Consider the following 10952-nt stretch of genomic DNA (forward strand, 5'->3'; position numbering starts at 1 on the left):
TGCGTAAAAAGCCAACATCAGTGAGAAGGTTGAGATAGATTCTTTCTCACCAGATCAGAAATTCTCAGCGCAGTCTTTAGAAGAGCACAACGAAGATCATCTTCCACAAGTCTACTTCTGTATTTAGACTTGATAAACAACAAGCTGGAAAAACCTTGTTTCACAAAGAGATGTTGGAAATGGAAGAAGGCACAAGAGTCTCAGACAGAGCAGGATATGACTGCAGACCCTTGATCCAGAATTCTGTAACTGGCATTGTAGAGAAATCCGTTCTTGCTGCATCGCTGTTAATAAGTTCAATGAACTCCTCTTGTGCTGTCTCAGGTACATCTTCAAATTTGATTGTGAATTGGTTTCTGGCAAGTGAATAAGGGGTGTCAGGTAGATTTTGAAAGTATGATGAAATTTCATCTGCAAGCATGTACAAGTGTTCTTTCACAGAATTATCATCGTAATCCTTTTTTCTGGTTAAATGTCATGTTCCTCAAAGAAAGCAGATAAGGTAGATAACATGTAAATTTTATTTTCATCCATTTTGTTTTGCCAAAGCTGAAGTTTCATTTGGAATGATCAGATCTTTTCAGACAAATCAAGACATGTTGCATTTGGTCCTTACAGTGATGAATTTAACTCATTCAAGATGGCAAAGATGTCAACAAAGTAAGCTATTTTCTGCAGTTCACTTTTATCACTGAAAAGTGCTTTGAACTGCAGTCTTGCTTTCTAATTAAAAAACATTTTGAATTAATCACAAAGCTCAAAAGCACATTTTAAAACAGCAGTTCTCAACCTGTGGGTCATGACGCCTTTGGGGGTCAAATGATCCTTTCACAAGGGTTGCCTAATACCATCGGAAAACACATAAATATTTCACAATATGTGCTGACATTGTTTTGTGATTAATAACTATGCTTTAATTATGTTCAATTTGTAACAATGAAAATATATCCTGCCTATCAGATATTTACATTATGATTCATAGCAGTAACAAAATTACAGTTATGAAGTAGCAATGGAAATAATTGTATGGTTCAGGGTCACCACAACATGAGGAACTGTATTAAAGGGTCGTGGCATAAGGAAGGTTGAGAACCACTGTTTTAAAACTTTTCCTCTCAACAACCATCTCACTTCAGTGCGAAATAGCAGAGCATTATTCGGTGCATCCAACTCATTGCACAGTTGTAAAAACAGTTGACTGTTTAAAGTGCTCGCCTTTACAAAATTGACAGAACTTAGGACGCTTTTCATTACTTCCTGTAACTCTTGTGGCAGCGTCTTCATTAAAGATCCAGCACTTCAGTTATAAGCACAAGCCCTATCAAGATCTCCCATCTCTGTGGATTCCTGAGAGTCAATTCAGGTAAAAGGCACTTCAAATCAAGCTTCACTGCCTTGCATTATTTGAGTACTTTGAAATGTATTGTTAGCATTGTCTCTGCATTCATTTTCAGCTTGCTCTAAGAATTTTGACAGGATCATTGTCAAATTTTATTTCGTGGGGATGTTTTATGAATCACAAGTTTAGTAAGCACAGACCTTAGGAGAATCAAAGACTCAGCTGCTTGGGCTTGAACTCACCTGTTTTCCTTTAGTGCACTTTTAAGATTTCTAACATGTGCTGCAATTTATTGTTTTAAAAAGTGGGGGGTGCCCGTTCTAAGGATGCCACACTGCCACCTTTAGGTACACTGACCACTCACATGAACAAGTGTTTTGACCTCCTGCTTCTGGACTGCTAGTATCATTTACTAAGGACACCTTAGAACATCAATGGCCCCTTTTGACCTAGACCAACTAGACTTTCTGTGCAATTAGAAAGGAAAAGATACCAAATTTGGCAAAGGCATTGGGATGCTTTTTTAGATTGGTACATGAAAACCTCAGAAAGACACCAGGAAATCAGGCTATGATCCACACAAGATATTTCTAAATTGAATAAAGTAGAAAAGCAGTGAAGTTAGCATGCCAGAAAACTATTCCCATTCTGTCTGCTCCTCAATCAGCTGTATCCTTTCTGTATCTGTCGCTACCTTCCTACTCCTCTACTGACACCTTCTCAAAACGACCTGTCTTTCCTAAGGAATATACACAGGAAGAAAAGCTTGTGCTGAAATACCTTGAAAATAGACCTCCAAGTTCTGGAGTTAGTAGTAATAAACAAAATGTATTGCTTATTCCTTAGACCCATGCAAAATGGCTTGGCATAGTTAAAGATTTTAACTGTGTGCAAAACAATTCCTACAAATTTACAAAGGAATTTAAAATCCTATTGAAGCGTATCAACACATCTTATATGATTTATATGATTATCTCACATGTTAACCAGCCCTGGGATGCTCAGTTATGGCAAAAACATGATGATTGGAAAGGTCATCAGCTTCATCTAGCCTTGGATACAAGTAAGACAGCTGATGATTTTTTTTGCTCCAAGAACCCTGAAAGAATTTATTTGATGCCCTTAGTAAGACTGGACAAAAATCTATCCTTATGTACAGAATAAAAATGAAAACACATGGTTATCCAAATTTTATTCTTTAGAAATATTCTTAGCATTCTAAGCTTTCAGCCTATATAAAAAGGTATTGGCTGAATCAAAAAGTTGTCTGGATAGCTTAGCTAAGTGGTTTAGCTCATGAACTGCTCAAATCTTAGAAACTAAACAAGCTCCCAAGAAAAATTAATTGCTTTATAATTACATCACTTGCAGTTTCCTAATCAAAAGGAATTTAAGTTACTTAGAGGCATGAAAACTGGTACTTGTTATGAAAAATTTGAACTTTTTAAGAAGAAATATATACAAGGGGGTACTCCCCAAAACCTACAATTGCACTGGGTGGAGCGAAACATTTATAGTACACACGTTTTCCTGTTGAGCAAGTGTTGAGCAACTCGCTGAGTTAGTGCACCCAGTGGCATCACCTGGGAAAGTTCTCTCTGTTCACAGTGAATTTTTTCATATAAGGAGTTTTGCTTGAACCTCTTTTTTGTGATGGCCAATTTAAGAGAACAGCGTGCAGCTGTGAAATTTTGTTTGCTGTCCAGGTATATTGCCACAGAAACCGTTGTGATGTTGAACACAGCTTACACGTACAGCACTATGGGAAAAACTCAAGTGTACAAGTGTTTTTCTCATTTTAAAAAAAGATGAAATATTGATTGATGAGAAACCTCATTCTGGATGTCCTGAACAGAGAAAACGTTTGACTTGTAGTGCATTTGGAGTTCATTCCACTAGTCAGACTCTTAATCACACTTTCTATTCAGAGGTTATGAAAAGGTAGTGTAACAGTGTTTGACAAAAGAGCACCTACTGACAAAAGAGCACTACCACAATGCACCTGCTCATGCAGCCATCTCAGTGCACCATTTTTGGCAAAACCCAGCATGCCTCTTTTGCCCCACACACTTTATTCACCTAACCTCACTCACTGAGACTTCTTTTTGTTTACACAAATGAAAAGGGACATAGAAGGACAGTGATTTGACGACATAGAATAAGTGAAGAAAAAAAAACCAGGGAGGGTGCTGTCAGCCATCCAAACAGATGAGTGTGAAAATGTTTCCAAGGATGGAATCACAGATTTGACATATATATTAAGTGTAATGGAGAGTACTTTGAAGGCAATAAGGTTGTTTTGTAAAAAAATTTAAATACATAGCTTTGAAAAAAAAATCTGTTTAAAAAAATATTTTTTTGGATACCTTCTCATATTCCTAACTGAGCTCTTTTGATCTTGTCTCCACATGCTCTTGGTGACTCAGACCATGTGCCATAGACTATTGGGACTTCAGATTTTGTTTTTTTGAGCTGCACAACATTCATCTTAGGCTACAACAGAAGAATTTGATGTGGAAACCCCACTAAGTGAACTGTGCTTTACCTCAGACTCGCCTGTGCCAGATTTAAGGAACCAACATACTCCCTTGGACTTTAAGGCCGGAAATGCCCTAGGATGAGAAGAAGCAGTTGACTTCTATCCGAAGGTTATGGATTTGGTGGTTACTGGACTCTGATTCAGATCTCTTGCTTTGAAGGTGCCCAGTAAATGGTGGCCCAAGACTCCGATATATTTTCTATTTTATTGCCCCTATTGCTTTCTTTTGGCACACATGTGTTTGGTAGGTGTGATTTTGCCTTTGTGAATGAGTGTTATTGTTCAGGTAAATAGTGCCCATCCACTTAAAAAAATTATCTCTATAAATCAGCAAATGGAGTATTGTGGTCTAAATCTGACCTATACTTGCATAATTTCCTTGGCTAATATAATTTTATTACTATTGTTTGGAAGCTGGAAGCATCACAGCTAATTTCTCATTCTGAAGGTCACCCAGTTTAGTACGGAAATTCTTTCCAGGGAAACCTAGAATATTTCTAAATGCAGTTAGCACAGAGTTGGCCATATCTGAACAACTAACCCAAAGACTATTTGTACAAGAAAAATGTAACCCTGGGGAAAATAGACCTATGCATAAGCTTGAATTCTTTTTTATGAAGAGAGCTGTCACGTGGATGACAGTGGTTATCTGAGTTTGATTTGTTGGCTGTTAGTTGCACCTGGCCTTGTGCCAGTCCTTGGAAACATGCGTCACCCTAGGTAGCCTGAAGTGAAGTAAGCTCTAGTATGTTTCACCTAATCCTTTATAAATTTGTGGGTGACAATGTGTCAACCAATACACATATGGGGATCTTTTGATAGAATATGATATGCAAGGGAGCAAGGTATTAAATCTACCATGTGCTTTAATATTCTATTATAATGATTCTCTAAGCAAAGATTATGTGAAACATATAGATGGAGTCACTGTAGTTCTTTGTACAACTATGAGCATGAACATGCACAATTAAGTGTCTAATTAATACTTAAGGATGAAGATAGAGATGCAGTAAGGCATCTCTGCTTAGCTAGAGTCCTGGTCAATTAGTTTAAGGAAGGGATGAGACTGCATTGCCAACTACAAATACTCCTCTCTCATCCCGGAAATATGAAATTAATATCCAGTTCTCATGTGGTTAATTTCTGTTTCTAAAGAAGGCATGTAAATATAAGGCATGTATGCCCTTCTCCCTAAATATTCAACCTTGGAAAATGTGTCTGATTAATCATGAAATTGTTTTTTCCTGAGCTATGCATGGCATGGCTTGAGAAATTGTCTCTACATAATGCCCCAGGAAGTGACGAGGAATTCATTTGTAACCCACATTCCAATATATTTAAGATAAAATATGGTAAGTCCCTGACAGCTGCTTTTCTAACTCCAAGGCCCATATTGAAACACAGCTGAAGGTTCTACCTTATGGGTGTTAAGCTGGTGTGTTTTTTGGAATAATTCTGGTCAGCTCACCTGTGGTTTCAGAAGCTTTGAGCAAAAGGGATTCAGGATAGTAATAATTTCTAAAGAGATCAAATATTATAGTTGTAAAGATAAAGACTTCTCTGTCCCAGTCACTTATTTGATTTTTCTTTTAAAAAATCATTTTATTGGGGGCTCATACAGCTCTTGTCACAATCCATACATCCATCCATTGTGTCAAGCACATTTGTACATTTGTACAGCTCTCTAAGTCGATGGGTATAAGATAGTGAATTAAGAAAAAAAATGGGCAGGGAGCATAATTTCTATTGGTTCATTTAGAAAGGTAAAGAACCATGAGTTGGCTTTCACTGGTACTAGAATCATATGCCTATTAATTATTATAGAATGAAAGGAAAATTCTGTTACTAGCAGAAAAATCATCATTGTATAGCTTTATAAGCAAACAGAAGTATAAGTAGGCAATTGAGAGGCAGGTGGAAATAGCAGGTAAGGTGCTTTATTGCCTATTTAATGTTCCAGGCAGGCACGGAAATGTCTGAAGTATGTAGACTTTGGGATTTGGGCAAGTGATTCATTGCTTCAAAAGGAAAGGAAGAAGTTTTAAGATAGTGACTGCGATAGTTAGGCTTTGTGTCAACTTGGCTGGGCCTGGATTCTCAGTGGTTTGGCAGTTAGCACCTAGTAATCTCCAATGACTTGATCTGACACAATGCAATCAAACCCAGTGAATTGTAGTATTAGGTGGGACCCTTACTCTGCTTACAGCCCTGGTACAATCAATGGAAAGGACTTTCTCAGGTGTGTGTCCTATTCCCTGTATAATTGGATGTGGCCAACAAACTTGCTTGACTTCTTCCTGGGTCTGGTTTCTGCAACTGACTCATCAACTTCCCATTCACTTGACTGGAGCCTATGGCCTGATATATTGCCTTTCAGAGCTGGGTGGGAGTCACAAGAAGCCTGACATCTGACCTACAAACTTTGAGTTCTGCAGCCACACACCTGACCTGATGATCTTGGATTCATTCTCCTCCACAGCCAACAACTTGGTATTTCCCTGAGGATATTAGGTTCATTAGTTCCCATAGATATGCAATTGACCTATACACCTGGAACCTGCCTGGATTTAACATGTCTGCTTCTACTACCGTGTAAGCCATTTTCTTGGTATTTCTTTCTATACATACATATGTAAGTGTCACTAGTGTTTCTTCTCTAGAAAACTCAGACTAAGACAGAGGCACATTATTATTTAAAATTATTGTTTAGTATTAAAACTATAGCAGATTTTTGTACTCCTGTGAGCTCTTTCCTGGCAACTGAAGCCTGCCTTACAAATATGCTGCTCTTGTTAGGTGCCAGCCAGTTGGTTCCAATTACAGTGACCCGATGTCCAACAGAGCAAAACACGACCTGGTCCAGAATCTCCCTCACAATTGCTCTTTGTGTGAGCCTATTGTCGCACCCACTGTGTCAATCCATCTGGTCCAGGGCCATTTTCTTTTTTCCTGCCCCTCTACTTTACCAAGAATGATGTCCTTCTCCAGGGACTGATAGTTCCTGATGACATGTCCAAAGTGCATGGGATGAAGTCTTGCCATTATTGCTTCTTAGAATTAGTCTAGCTGTTCTTCTTCCGAAGCAGATTTCTTTGTTCTTTTGGCAGCACATGGGACCTTGAATATTCTTCACCAGCACCAAGATTCAAATGCATCAATTCTTCTTGGGTCTCCCTTATTCACTGTCCGGTTTTCACAGGCATATGAGGTGACTGAAATACCATGGCTTGGTCAGGGGCAACTTAGTCTTCAAAGTAGCATCCTTGCTTTTCAATACTTTAACAATGTCTTGTGCAGGAGGTTTGCACAATGCATTCTGTGATTTAATCTCTTGCTTGTTGCTTACAGGAGCATTGATAGTGGACCCAAGAAAGTAAAAATCCAAGAAAGACAAAATCCTTCTGTGTAACTATATAATTGTAGATAAATTCTGTCAGTAATATACTTCTTTTAGTCTCTCTAGGGTTCCTTCCAAAAATAGGACACATTTTGTGCCAGGTGATGTAAAATATAGAGTCGATATAAAATCATATCAAATGATATCAAATAAAAAACTCGATATCAGTCGATATTGAGTTTTGTAATAAAACTCAAGTGGATAGCTTCCAAATTATTGAAGCTTTACAACAAGTTCATAAGAAAGTCATATGGGCTTATTAGTAAGTTTTTTTTTTAATTGAAAACTCTCTTGTTGGGGAAAAGGCCAAGGAAATTGTGCTGAGGGATTTTCCCCCCCGTTACAATAATACAGTAGCTCATTCCTCAAGAATAACAAATGCTGTCCTATGGAACATTTCTGTGAAACTTTATCTCATTCATCCTACATCCCTGTTCTTGCCCTTTAAGACTTATTTTTGTTGCTGAAACACACAAAAACTCCTTTAAGAATACCATGATTTGAGTGACTTGAGGGTACCCAAACTACCATTTTGAAGAGATGGAAATCAAAGAGTACATCACTTTTCAGGGGATGGTTAGAAGATGGAAACACTGGCCTCAGAAGTGTGTAGATATAGATGGATGATATTCAATAGCTACACCCTTTGATTGTTTTTGTTTAATAAAAATGTGTGTGATTCGATTGCAATTTTTTACTTGCTCTCACGTATATAGAGTAGGCATGGGTTCAAATGTTTTTACATGGTCAATGAAACACAGGCAAACCCTTTTATGGTATTCTCTTTTCAGTCAAAACTAATCTGATATCAGCAATGATATCCCTCTTCTGAATCCAGATCAAATATCTAGCTGGCCTCTGTGCATCTGTCTGTCTGCCTCTCGCTCATTCATTGCCATTGCGTCAATGCTGGCTCGTAGTGACAGTTTAGAGGAAAAGGTAGCACTGCCTTGTGAGGTTTGGAGACTGCAACTCTATGGGAGTGGAAAGCCCAGTCTTTCTTTCTCAGAGACGTGCGGTTTCCAACTGCGGACCTTGTGGTTAGTAGCCCAAGGCATACTCTGAAGCCAAGTTCAATCACAGCAGTGGCTGCGAACGGGTGGAAGTGGCCCAGTTAAAGCACAAGTGGACTGTTCAGGACAAAGGCCCTGAAAACAGATTTAAGGGACTCTCAAGGTAATTTGCTTGTTAACTTTCTGGAAGGCCAGGGACTGCTGACATTTGACAGTGTTTGGAGAAAGTTAGTTAAAGCTTTAAGAGAAAAATGGCTTGGAAAGCTTTACCAGAGAGCCCTCCTGCACCACAACCAGGCCCCCGCTCCTTTCTCTCATCCAATGATGGCAATTTGGTGGAAAATCGGTATGCATCCACCTCACAGTTCTGATTGTGCTCAATCTGACCTTTTCTTTCTTAAGCTTACAAAAAAATTAATGACACCCATCTTCACTAGTTATTAATGTGCAATGGCTGCATTGGCATTGTTAAATTCCCATGATCCTCAGCTCTTTAGAGAGGGCCTAAATGACTATTATTGATGATTACAAATGTCCCAAACTTGATGGATCTTCTGCTAAGAAATAAAACTTATATCTTATGTCTTATTTTTAATTCTATCTCCCCTAACCTATTTAAGTTCCCCCATATAATCACTATTTATGGTGTTGAAAAGCATTGCACTCAATAATCAGTTCTATTAGCATCTATCATGTGGACTCTAGTGGCTTGTATCACCACGCCCATATTTTACAACTATAGTTGAGTAAGCAATGGTCTGTCAATCACACGGTTGGTGGTTCAAACCCACCAGCTGCTACTGTGAGAAAGGTAAGGTTACCTTCTCTTGTAAACCCTATTTCAGAACACGCTGTCTAGAGTTGCTATGTCTTGGAATGTACTCAATGTCAATGGGCTTTTGTCTGGGTTTTAGTTTAATCCTTCATCACGGTTTCCAACTTTCTTATTCCAACCACCATTATCAGTACATCTTCATTGCATGGTTGATCAATTTAACTTTGCATATGGTTGGAGAAATCTTGCATTTCTTTGGCATTAGTGGTTAGTGTTTAAATTTGAATAAAGATGTATTAACTGGTCTTCATTGTAGGCATATGCAGCATTTGTGACATACTTATACTGAAACTTTATTTTTCTGAAATTCAGTAAAATGAGTGTCCAACAAATTCAACAACTCTAGTGTTAAAGGATGAGTGAGCATAAGTGTTTCATTTTAGAGGGTTGTTGGTATAGCATGGTTCGGGTGAGCATTAGCTGTAGGTAGCACCCCTGCCAATGGCAAAAATGTTGTCTTGTATTTATGATAACTTGAATATATTAATGTTATTGGTGAAAGATATGTCCAATAACTTCTGAAAATAAAGGAAGAAAGTGGAAATTGGTTGGATCTGATAGCTAACCTTTTGTGCTTATAAACCAGCAATGCATTAATACTAAAAAAAAAATTAATACTCTTAAGACTTCTTCTACCAATGACTTCAGTCAGAATATGATCAAGCATCCAATCAAGATGCATTGATAATTATTAGTGACTGGAATGCAAAAGTTGGAAGCAAAGAGGAGGAAGCAGTAGTTGGAAAATATGGACATGGCAATATAAATGAAACTGGAGGTTGCACGATTGAATTTTGAAAAATCAATGACTTATTCATAGCAAATACCTTTTGAATAACACAAAAAGTGACTATTCATATGGAATTTTCCAGATGGAATACACAGAAATCAAATTGATTACTTTTGTGGGAAGATATGCTGGAGAAGCACAATGTCAGCAGCAAAAACCAGACTCCGAGCCAACTGTGGGACTGATCATCAATTGCTCATATTTCAGTTCAAGATAAAGCTGAAGAAAATGGAAACAAGAGCCAAAATATGACCTTGACTCTATCTTTCTTGACTGTGTTAGTCTGGGTTTGACTAGAGAAACAAATTCCTAGACACTCATATATATATAGGAAATAGCTTTATATAAAGAGTAATTGTACATTAAGAAACCCAGTCCAGATCAAGTACATAAGTTCGATATCAACCCATATGTCCAGTGCCAGTCTATAAATTCCTTTTCAGACTCATGCAACACGTGCAATGATGCTAAGTGCAGGAAGATCATAGGCCAGGGGTGGAAAGTCTTTTGGATTCAGTGGTGGTGTTAGCATCTCAGCACTGGCACAAGTCTCCATGTGGCTCCTCCAGCTCCAGGGTTCTGGCTGCATCAGTGTAGCTCCATCAGGCTCATCATCAGTAATGTCTTGCAGGGAGTGAGCATGTGTCCTGACTCTAGTGAGCTATTTATCTCCTTAATACCTTCAAATGAGGTTATCAAGCTATGACCTTATTGGCAGGGTAAACTCCACCCCTTCACTCTTAAGTCTCAAATTGACAACAGATTATGTAACTACCAGGCTGAATGTCAAGAATATTTCCAAAACAGATCTGACTCACTGAACACTAATGACAGAACAGCTGATGAACTGTGGAAGGCCATCAAGGCCATCATTCATGTAGAAAGCAAAAGATCATTAAACAGATAGGAAAGAAAGAAAATATCCAACTGCATGTTAGAAGAGATGCTGAAACTTGCTCTTAAACAATCGTAGAGGAGCTAAGTAAATGGAAGAAAGGAGGAAGTCAAGGAGCTGAATCTAAAATTTAAAGGGCACCTT

The sequence above is a fragment of the Echinops telfairi genome, unplaced genomic scaffold (genome assembly GCF_000313985.2).
Source record: "Echinops telfairi isolate 266 unplaced genomic scaffold, ASM31398v2 ScPeMD7_7468;HRSCAF=8506_0, whole genome shotgun sequence".
In the NCBI taxonomy this organism is placed as follows: domain Eukaryota; kingdom Metazoa; phylum Chordata; class Mammalia; order Afrosoricida; family Tenrecidae; genus Echinops; species Echinops telfairi.